Below are 11,567 nucleotides of genomic sequence, written 5' to 3' on the forward strand. Positions count from 1 at the left end.
CTCCAGAGAGACACCATTGCTCTTCAGTACTTTGTAGAAGTCCCTAATAGCAGACGTTCCCATTGCAATACGTCTTTTAATTTCCTGGCTGCTGGAATATTCCATTTCTAAAAGGATCATTGATACCTAACTTATAAAAACATAAGTTGTTGTTGTTATTATGTGGAATTGAGTCACCTCTGACTCATAGTGACCCTATGTACAACAGCCCTAAACCCTGCTCTGTCCTGTGCCAATCTTATTGTCTTGGAAGCAACTACCCCCACTACCCCAGTCACTAAATCCATCCATCTCATCGATGGTCTTTTTCTCTTGGCCTGTCCCTCCATCCTCTGAAGCCTGATGCCCCTCTCCAAGATCTGGTTTCTCCTTGTAACATGTCCAATGTATGTCAGAAGAATCTTCAGATTCCACAAGCAACAAATGCTGGCGAGGATGTGGAGAAACTGGAACTCTTATTCACTGTTGGTGGGAATGTAAGATGGTGCAACCATTGTGGAAGGCGGTGTGGCGCTTTCTCAAAAAATTGCAAATAGAGATACCATTTGACCCAGCATTCCCATTAGTGGGAATATACCCCAGAGAGACCATGTCTGCCATCCAAGCAGATATATGCACACCCATGTTTTTTGCAGCTTTGTTTACAATAGCAAAGAGTTGGAAGCAGCCTAAGGGCCAATCAACAAATGAATGGATAGAGAAGCTGTGGTATATCCACACAATGGAATACTATGCAGCATTGAAAAACAAGGAACTCATGCAATATTATTCAAAGTGGGTGACCCTGGAGGACATTATGCTGAGTGAAATATCTCAGTCACAAAGGGACAAATACTGCATGGTGCCACTGTTGTAGAATGGGTCTGACATCAGGGTGGGGGTATGAAAAAAAAACTGGATAAATTATGTATATTGTATTGAAACAGATGAGGGAAAGAACAGATTAGAAGTGATATATGATTGAGTATTATGGTTAGCACAGGAATCCAGAATTCAGGTTGCATAGAGAAGTGTACTCGGGGTGGGAGGTGGGGGGAGGGGACGTGGGAATTGTATACTAATGAAGGAATTTTTTTTCCCTCTCTTTGGAGGGGGAAGTGAGCTGGTGGGGAGGGGTGGGCAGGGAGAAAATTGTGGCAATGAATGAATGAATGGAAATCCAAAACCTCTGTAAAAAAAAAATTAAAGAAAAAGAATCTTCAGATTCCTTGCCTCCAAGGAAGTCTCACCCTCTCCAAGACAATCCTGTTTGTTCTCCTAGAAGTCCATGATATATTCAACACTCTTATCCAGTACCACAGCTCAAAAGCATCAATTCTCCTTCTGTCATCCCAAATCATTTTCCAGCTTTCTGATACATAATAAGTAATTGCAAAGTCTATAAAAAACCAGAAAATATTACATAAATACAAAAATGCCTATTTACTATTGATGTTGTTATTTGTATGTGTCATTAAGTATGGACCTTCAAGTTGGAACTGACTCATATCTGACCCTCAAGCAGTTTTTCAGAAGCTGGAGATCAAATGGGAAGAGATTGCCCAACTTTTCCTCCCACAGAGCAACTGTTGAATTTGAACCTGGTGCCTTTGAGTTGGCAGCACAACTCCTTGCCCCAAGGCCACCAGAGCTCTCTAGCTGTTATTGGGTTCTACCTCAAAGACACGTTGTTCAAGGCTACCAGCTTCTCCACAGGAGAAGGATGGGCAATCTTCTCCCGTGCGATTAACTGCCTCTGAAAACCTGCTGGAGAGTCAGCTCCAGGTCAGTTCTCAATCTATGGTACCCAACAACAACATGGATTCATTAGGAGGCTTTAGTGGCCTTGTGTTTAGAAGCATCTAAAAGGCACGCATTTTCAGTCTATCATCTCCTCCATGGGAGAAGGATGGGCAGTCTCCTCTTGCGCGTTTACTGCCTCTGAAGCCCCTTTGGAGGATCAACTATGAGTCAGTTCTGACTCAAAGGTACACAACAACAATGAATCGATTGATAATAGAACCTATTATGGATTCTGTGCGTTATTTAAAAAGACATAAAATTAGAAGATGCAATACTGATTGTTGTTGTTATGTGCCTTTTAGCAGTAACCAACTCATAGCTTGACCTTCCAGCTGGTTTTCAGAGGCTGTAAATTGCATGGGAGAGTGCCCATCTTTCTTCCTTGAAGCATCTAATGGATTCAAACCTCCTGTCTTCAGATTGGAAGCACAACCCCTTACCACTAGGCCACCAGAGCTCCCGGTCATACCTATTAACTGATTTCAATATTTTGTTTCCAGCAAGTACTATTAAAAACCATTCAATTAATTGTAATGCTAGATCTATGAAAGCTAAATGTTTGCTTAAACATTAACATCTACCAACTTAAAATCATCATCGTAATTCTCTTTACATGGCACAATTTTCCCCATGATTACTAAGAAAGATCCTTTCCATTACTAATGTCAAGACTTCACAGAAATCCCTTTACAAGAAACAACTCATAAAAAAAGGAAACAACTCATATAAAATGAATGTATTAAAGTAAGGAAAAAGGAACAACTCATATTTAATGCAAGGCTTTCACTTTGTAGTACAACTTATATCATTTAATGAGATTTCATTTTCAAAGAAGTGAATTTTCAAGGTATATGTAGATTTTGGCAATAATTTCTGGGGTATCAAAACATGAAACTATACACAATATAGTTATAATGGATCATGAAGAATGTAATTTTTATTTAGTTATCTTCTTTCCACATTTCCTTTGAAGGCCTGCTCTTTAGTCATGGGCTGGGTTGTAGTATACTGTCGGTGATCAATATTTATTATCCTTTATAGTAATTGCAACTAAAAATTGTTGCACTGAGAGTCAATTTAAAAACCTTCTTAGGTTTCCCCCCTACCTCTTTTAATATTGTGGGATCATCAGTTTTTTAAACTTTCTGATGTTATTATTTTAACTGTTACAGGATTTTTTGGAAAGGCCTAAGAGAAGGAATTATTTCTTGTTTTTTAAAATAATCTGATCTGTAAATCTCTCTAACATGCAAATTAGTGAAACATTCCAGATTTTCTGCTGCAACTTCTCAACACCCCCCCACACCCCACATTCCCTTATGTGCTAGCCAAAGTATATTTTTTTCATCATTTTCCAAAAATGTCCACATACTTATATAATCTAGCTCTGTATGTGTGTGTGTGTGTAGGGGAATGGTGGCGTAGCGAAATGAAAAACTGTTTAGGAGAGAATATAAAGTTGCTTTGATTTTTGTTGTTGTTGTTGTTATGGGATATGGCCTTAGGAAAGTCACCTAGCCTGCATGTACCCTCAAATAAAAATGTATAAAATTGGTGGTTTCACCCTAGTCTGTCTCTCTCTCCAGACCAAGGAATCTCACCGGGGAGCCCTCTTAATAAAGCTGCTTTGAGCTCTTTCTCTTTGGTATGAAAAAAAAAGTATAAAATCATTATTATTTTATAGCACATTGCTAGGCACATTTCATGCTCTTAGTAAACTGTTACTGAATGAAGGGTCAAAAGTAGGAAATACAAAGCATCTTCTAGAGAAGAGGGTCATCCATAAAGAGGAAGCACCTCAATTTGGCGAGTTGATACAGTGACTGACTATAATAATAGGTTAATTGGAAGAATGATGCAAGATCAGGTAGAGTTTCTTTCTGTTGCACATAAGAAGTCCCTATGCCTTTCTGACTTTGGACATGGAGCTAGGTGAGGCTAGAGGGAGGATCAGAGAAGGAAAGGAAGACAGCCCCCCCAACAAAATGGATTGACACTGTGACTTTAGCAATGGGTTCTAGTGTGTCAGAGATGACAAGGATGGCACAGGATAGCGCCAGGGTTCAGGATGGCTGTTCATAGGTTCGCTGTAACTCATACTCGATTTGATGGCACCCAACAACCACCACCACCTTTGTTAGAGCAGGTGCCCTGGCACCTAACATGAATAAAAACAATAAAGTACTCCTCTTTCATTAACCCACTCTAAAGCCTGCCTTCACCTCACTGTTTAACTTAGCAAATCCCTAACCATCCTTCAATGTCCCGCCAAAATGACATTTCTCTGGAGTTTCCTTTTCTAGGCTTTTTCCAGGCAGAGGTAATGACTGATATGTCTTCATTCTCATAATATGTACACTCTTAGCTTTGTGTCATCATTGCCACGGTGGATTTGCCAATCGGGCTATAATAAGCTCACTAAGGGCAGAGATTATCTTTTTTTGCCTTTGTATTTCTAGTTTCTAACTAAGTCCTAAGTACATAATAATGCACAAAATGTGTGATGAAACATGGAAACTGACTCAGCAGCCAAAAGCTTTTCTAGAACTACGAGATTTGAGTATACTTTTTTTTTGTCTTTTAAAACAATTTATTATTAATTTCAATGAAAATTTACAGAGACTTTGGATTTCCATTCATTCATTGTTGCACTTTTCTCCCCTCACAGCCCTCCCCTCTAGTAATACTACCCTCTTGGAAAAGTAAAGGAAAAATTCTTTCATTGTTTTACACTCCCTCTCCCCAGGTACACTCCACTACGCAGCCTTCGCTCTGGACTCCTGTCATGACAATAAATACCTAATCACATACTTCTTTTAAACAGTTTTCTCCCTCATCTGTTTCAATGCAGTATACATTATTGAACCCATCCTTCTCAGTCTCCTCCCAAGCCCGAGGACAGTCCTGCTTTACAATCTCAGTCAGGATTTGAGTATACTTTTAAATTCACCTGTCTATCTGGTGGCTCATTGTGTTGTTTTATACCATCTAGCTGGCCCGCTGGTGGATTTTCAGAGGTAGTTAATAGCACGAGAAAAGATAGCTCATCTTTCTCCTGTGGGTCAGCTGGTGGATTGGAACTTCACGCCTTTCTGGTGGCTTAATGGTAGGGAAATGCACCTCCAGTGTTAAGGTGCACGATTAGAATCCACCAGCTTCTCCACGGGAGAAAGACGGACAGTCTCTTTCCATGCAATTAACACGTTGCCACACACTTTTAAAATTGATGACCATGCTTAGAAACATGTTTGCAGTCATTTACCACAACGTAACTGCCTCTGAACACCCCCTAGAGGGTGAGCTATCAGTCCGTTCAGATTCAATGGTAAACAACCACATTGCCCCACTAGGCTATGCCAATTAAGAAGTAAGTCCCTTTTTCTTTTAACTCTTTGTAGTTATAGTCTCTTGTCTTGGCTGAAGTACAGTCAGAGTGTTTCATGGTGGTGAAGATGGTAAGACTCATATAATTTGGGCATATTGTCAGGAGAGGCTAGCCCTTGGCTCAGTGAGGTTGAATGAGACTTTTCTTTGATCTGCTGTATATAGTTTCTACGAGTAGGAGTCAACACTAAAGCACCTAACAACAAGAACATCATATAATGCTCCAGCTCAGTGAATGGCTGTGGAATTGTTGTTGTTATGTGCCGTCGAGTTATCTGCAACTCATAGAGATCCTATATGTACAACAGCTCAAACCCTGCTCTGTCCTGTGCCAATCTTATTGTCTCTGACACAGCTACCCCTATTACTGAATCAATCCATCTCATCAGGGATCTTCTTCTCTTGCACTGCCCCTCTTCAAGGATTGGTCCTTCCTTGCAGCAGGTCCAAAGTGTGTCAAATGAAGCTTCAGCATCCTTGCCTCCAAAGAGCAGCCAGGTTTAACCCTCCAGAGAGAGTCATTGTACCAAAAGGAACTGGTGGACACAGAAGAATTTAATGAAACAATGTATGAGCAAGAGCCTGTGGTGATAAAGAAGGAAGTTCAAGCTGCTCTAAAAGAATTGACAAACAAGGGCCCAGGAATTGATGGCATACTGATTGACATAGTTCAACAAACAGATGCTTCCCTGGATTTGCTCACCAAGTTGTGCCAAGCAATCTGGAGGACAACCACCTGGTCAACTGACTGGAAGAGATCTATATTTGTTCCCATTCCAAAGAAAGGCGATCTGACAGACTGTGAGAAATATTGAACAATATCATTGATATCACAAGCAACCAAGATTCTACTGAAGATTATCCAAAAACAACTGGAACAGCACATTAACAGAAAACTGCCTAAAGTGCAGGCTGGATTTAGACGAGACCATGATATTAGCGATATTGGATCTTGGCTGAAAGCAGAGAGTACCAAAGGAATGTCTATCTGTGTTTTGTTGACTATGAAAAGGTGTTTGACTGTGTATCATAACAAACTGTGGCTGACTCTAAGAAGAATGGGAATCCCAAAACACTTGATCGTGTTAACCCAAAACGTATACTTGGACCAGGAGGTAGTCATCAGAACAGATCAAGGAAACACACTGCTTGGTTCAAAATTGGGAAACGTGTATACCAGGGATGTGTCCTATCTCCATACATTTTCAATCTATATGCAGAACAGATGATGCGGGAGGTTGGGCTCTATAAGAAAAAATGTGGCATTGGGATTGGAGAAAGACTCATCAACTGTCTGCATTAGGCAGATGACACAACCCTGCTTGCTGAAACTGAGGAGGACCTGAAGCGCTTGCTGCAGAGGGTCAAGGACTGAAGCCTCCAATATGGATTGAAGCTCACCATTATGAAAAGAAAGATTCTCACCACTGGGCTGATTGGCAGCATCATGATAGATAGCTGTGGAATTAAAGTAGGCAAATACTTGTTTTGAGGGTTCTTTTACATGCACATATTTGAGTAATTCTCCTCCCCAAATACTTCACAGGATCCATCTATATACTTCATAAATCCATGAAATATATCAGTCTCTGTCTTTTTTTTTGCAAGGCATCAGAGGGCAAATTTTCGTCATCTCTGCTAATAAGTTATCAAACTAACCCCTTGATATTCCTCTCAATAAGTCTTTCAACCCACAAGTTGTAATGTGCTTGTGTCCTACAATATGAGGTATAGGTCTTAATCACAGACTATTATGGGATCATATTTGCATGCTTGGACCTGAAAACATCTTTCAAATAACAATATAAATAATAGCTACTCAGTGTGTCACTAGGCATGTCTAGTCTTGAGAACAAATGTGATGAGCTTGATACAGTGTATAAACCTGTGAAATCTCCTCCGTTTGAACTTTTACTTCTAAAAGTGCAGCAATTAACTCTCCCTGTCTAAATCTTCCTCCCTTTGAGTTTGAGAATGTGCAAGTAATGAACTCCTGTGGAGCCTAGGAGGAAATCCTGGGTTCTCTCCCAGATTACCTGAAGGCACCCCCTGCCCCCTTTGCTTTTGCTTGTTCAGCAACCAAGGGAAAATCATTCTCCTCACTGACTTCAATATGAATACATATGGCTTCTGTTAGAGATATTCAGCTAACAAAGTAGAGTACTAGAATTAGCTCAGTCCATTGGTCTATCAGGCAAGTTCAGCTCAACATTCATCTAGATTCCTGACTACATGGATACAAATCTTTTGGTATTTTCTCATACAAAGTTGGACTTTGATGGGTTGGATAGATAACCAAGTATGTGCCATTTTTTTAAACTATCAATCTTCTGATGATTAAAATTAATCTCCACTCAATCATCCAAATTTTAAGGAAGCGATAATGATTGCACTTCTTTTAGGAAAACTTTTGAGTTCTTGTTAAAAAAAAAGGAAACCACTCATAAATATTAATAGTATCGGTTATGTTGAACAGGGCACTGGTGTACTGGTTTGTACATGGTGAAAAGTTTTGGTCTTAGAGTCTTAAATTAAAATGTAGTTAGACTAAATTTTGTTAGCAAACTTTTAATTTTCCTTTCTCTTGATACTTGTTTTATCTTTCCCAACATTCAGACATCTGTTCCCAGGGACTGTTGTCTCTTCCTCAAATCCGCCTCTTTCGTTTAAGAAGACAGATAAGCAGTTGTCTTCAGAATATAAAGTCATTGGCATTCCATAAATGGATTCCAGTGCATTCTACAGAAACAAGTGGTGAGTGTTCTTTATCACTTGCAAACTATAAATTAAGTTGACAACTTTCCCTTCTTTATACTATTTTTTTTCCTGAAGAACCTTTCAAAATAACATTTACTGCATTTTCTGAATATAAAATTAACATATGGTCATTTTAGAGTATTGATAGTGCAGAAGAATACTAAGTGGAGAATAAAAATATCAACACCCAGAGATAACATCTGTTAGCATTTTGATGTCTTTATTCACAGCTTTTCATATGCCTATAAAATATTTGAAAAGAAAATTGAGATCCTATTATATAAAATATGCTGTATCTTGCATTTCTGAAGTGATTTTGCATCGAAAATATTTTTAAGTGCCATTAAGTGTTTGAAAGCATCATTTCAAATTGTTCCCATAATATTCCGTCTTGAGGATTTGGTGATTTGTTCATTAAAGGTATTGTTTTCTCATTTGACACTCAGTTTGATGCAAATGTTTTCATTTTAACAATAATCCTTTGTCTGAATTACTTCATTAGACTAGAACCCTAAAAAGGAATTGAGTAAGTAAAAATGTTACTTAAAAATATTTTTTTAAAAAAATAATAGGAATTAAAAAAATATTTTAGAACAACTTTTATTCCAGTAGAGTTTGAGAGTGCCTTTCCATCTCACTGAACTCTCTCAGAAAATAATTTAGACTTTCTAAATTTAATTGACAAATGTGGGATGTGTCCCTGATGTTTTAAAATGTTGAACATTGAGAAAACATCATATTCTCCTTCCTTTTCCTTTTGTTGTTGTTATATGCCATTGAGTCCCATGTGACTCATAATGACGTTATCCACAATAGCCCTGAATTCTGCCCTAATCTGAGTTAGTTTCACTGACTCTGACACATCTACCCTCATTACCCCAGTTACTGTGTCAATCCTTCTTATTCAAGGCCTTCCTCTCCTGCACTAACCATCCACCCTTCCAAGAATGATGTTCTTCTCCAATGCCTGGTCCCTCCTGGCCACATGCCCAAAGTACGTGACACAGAGCTTCAAATTTTTAAAAATGGCTTTCTGCTGCAATTTTACTACATTTTTGTGTCAACTAAATTCAATTATTTTCCCTCTCATTTGTGGTTCCTTCTACTGTTTATATGATTAAACATTCAATTCTTATTCATTGACATTTTCTGTTAGTTTTAATTAGTCAAGCTTATAGTTTTGAAGTCAGTGGATTTGTTCTACACAACTGCAAATATAGCTATAGCTGCCCTTTGTTCGTGTTAAATATTGTATATACAGATTTGGAAGTGTTAGTTGTAAAAGCAGGAGCAGCTGTAATTCTGTTTAAACAAGACCGTGTGTGGAGACAGCTAATCTTAAGAAGTCTTCCGAAAGAAAGAATTGAAATGTTGACATTTTATTGCAGTGAACAACTGTGTTGATTGAATGTTCTACATTATTCATTTCCTATTGTGTAAAAGCGCTGCAACTGAAGGCAACACTAAAATGGAACGATCCTCCCCAGCATTTTCACTTAAAGGATTATCAAACTGAATCCTTAGTCCAGAGCAGCAAACCAGTATTTCTCTAAATGTGGTCTCAGGATTCCTGGCCTCATAATCACTGGGAATAACCCTTACAATGAAGATTCTTGTGTCCTCCTTTCCTTAAAACCAGATCCCTTGAGATTGAAGTCCCAGTTTTCATGTGTAAACAACCACCCCAAGTGATTGTGTTACACCATGAAGTTGGAGTGCCCCTGGGTTAGGGAGGTACAGTAAGGCAGTGTAGCCATGGAGGCAAAGGGTTCTAAGTAAGCATGTAATGCCTTGAGGTGATTCATCAATGTGAAACTTATATCAGAGACTGTGAGGATAGTGCAGGTTAGGGTGGTTCCTTCCTTCTTTAATATTTGGGGTGTCTATGAGGCAAAACTTACTATTTCATGCTTTCTCAGGTAATATTGAGGCAGGTGGTATAACATAAGATAAACACAAGTAGAAAATTGGAGGTTTCTTTTTGAAAAGAAGGGGCAAAATGTTCCCCCTCTTCAGTTCTTTTAGAACTCACTTTAAAAAGTGTCATAGTCATATCCTACTTTCCCGTTCTGAAAAGTATGTAAATCAAGGAGATTTTTCTCTGGGACCTGGGTGATTTATCTTTTAAAATGTTATTGTCAAGAACTCTCACATCTCAATCTACCTCTCAGCTTCCAGGAAGGAGTTTGGGGTGCCCTGCCATAAAGAAACAGTAAAATTTACGATTTTTTTTAAAAAAAAACACCTCATGAATGTTGTAAGTTGTATTCATTCAGCTATATAAATATTAAGATTTTCTTTTGTCTCTGAGAGGACTGAAAGCTATGAGGTTTGAATAAAGAGAAAAGAAGGCACAAATTGAGATTTGCACACCAATGTTCATAGCAGCATTATTCACCATCGCAAGACCATGGAAACGGCCAAAATATCCAACTACAAACGAATGGATTGAGAATTTATGGTACATTCACACAATGGAAAGCTATGCAACACGCAGGAGCAATGATTTTGTAAATTATTACCTCACTTGGGGGGGGGAGACTGGAGAGCATTATGTTGAGTGAACTAACTCAGTCTCAAAAGGATAAATATTGTATAAAACCATAATTGTAGAATGAGTATAAGGATTCAAGAGGGGTAAGAGAGGCTGTAAGCAGAGGGATGTGGATGTGCAGGGGGAGAGTGGATCAATCATTGGGTTGTACAATTTGATGGGTGGAGGGGAGTTGAGGGAAATTGAAAGACTTTATTCACATTTGAATTCAAATTTTGTAAATAAACTGGTTGTTGTTAAGTGCCATTGAGTCGTAGATGACTCATAGTGACCCTATGAATGAAAGACCTGAACACTTGTATAACTTTCATCCTTTCTCCAGGTTCATAGAGTTTCCAGATACAAGCTATTTTGGAAGTAGATGCCACTCCTGCTTCCAAGCTTGTTTTAATCAGGAGCTCCACCAAGCACTGTCTGCCACGGGTAACCATTATCACATTTGACACACACTTTTGGTGATGCCACATATATGTGAAGTGGAAAACGTGCCTTTGTAATTTCTCTCCTCCCTAGGATTTCACTCACCTTTATTTTTGTGTGAAATCTATTCCCATGTATGAATAAATAGTCCATATAGAAACAAATATATACAACTCAAATTCTTAAAAACCTTCAAGGCTTACTGGACAAGTGTAAACTACATGACTCCCTGAATTCTCTACCCTGTTGTTAGGTTGTGCTTAGTGCCATTGATTTGTTTCTGGCTCCTCATACTGCAGATTGAAGGACTGCCTCATCTCACACCATCTTCATATCCTCTTCTGTCCTTGAGCCCATTGTTGAAGTCACTGTGCTATTCCATCTCCTCCAGGGTCTTCCTCTTCTTGACTGGCCCTTGTCCTTCTGCAAGGACAATGATGAAGGTAGAACAAAGAAGAACTGATGCTTTTTTTAATTATTATTAAATTTTATTAGTTTCAATGAACACTCACAGGGATTCTGGGCTTTCATTCCTTCATTGCCGCACCATTCTCTCCACCCTCCCCCCCAGTTTGTTCTTCCCCGCCATCCGAATGTCTGTTTTAATTGTCCAATTGCCACAGTGCTTGTCAAAGTCAGTTCTGATTAATCTCCTTTGTCGGTGTGTCCT

The sequence above is a fragment of the Elephantulus edwardii genome, unplaced genomic scaffold (genome assembly GCF_000299155.1).
Source record: "Elephantulus edwardii isolate Elephantulus edwardi_28Jun2011 unplaced genomic scaffold, EleEdw1.0 scaffold00336, whole genome shotgun sequence".
NCBI classification, from domain to species: domain Eukaryota; kingdom Metazoa; phylum Chordata; class Mammalia; order Macroscelidea; family Macroscelididae; genus Elephantulus; species Elephantulus edwardii.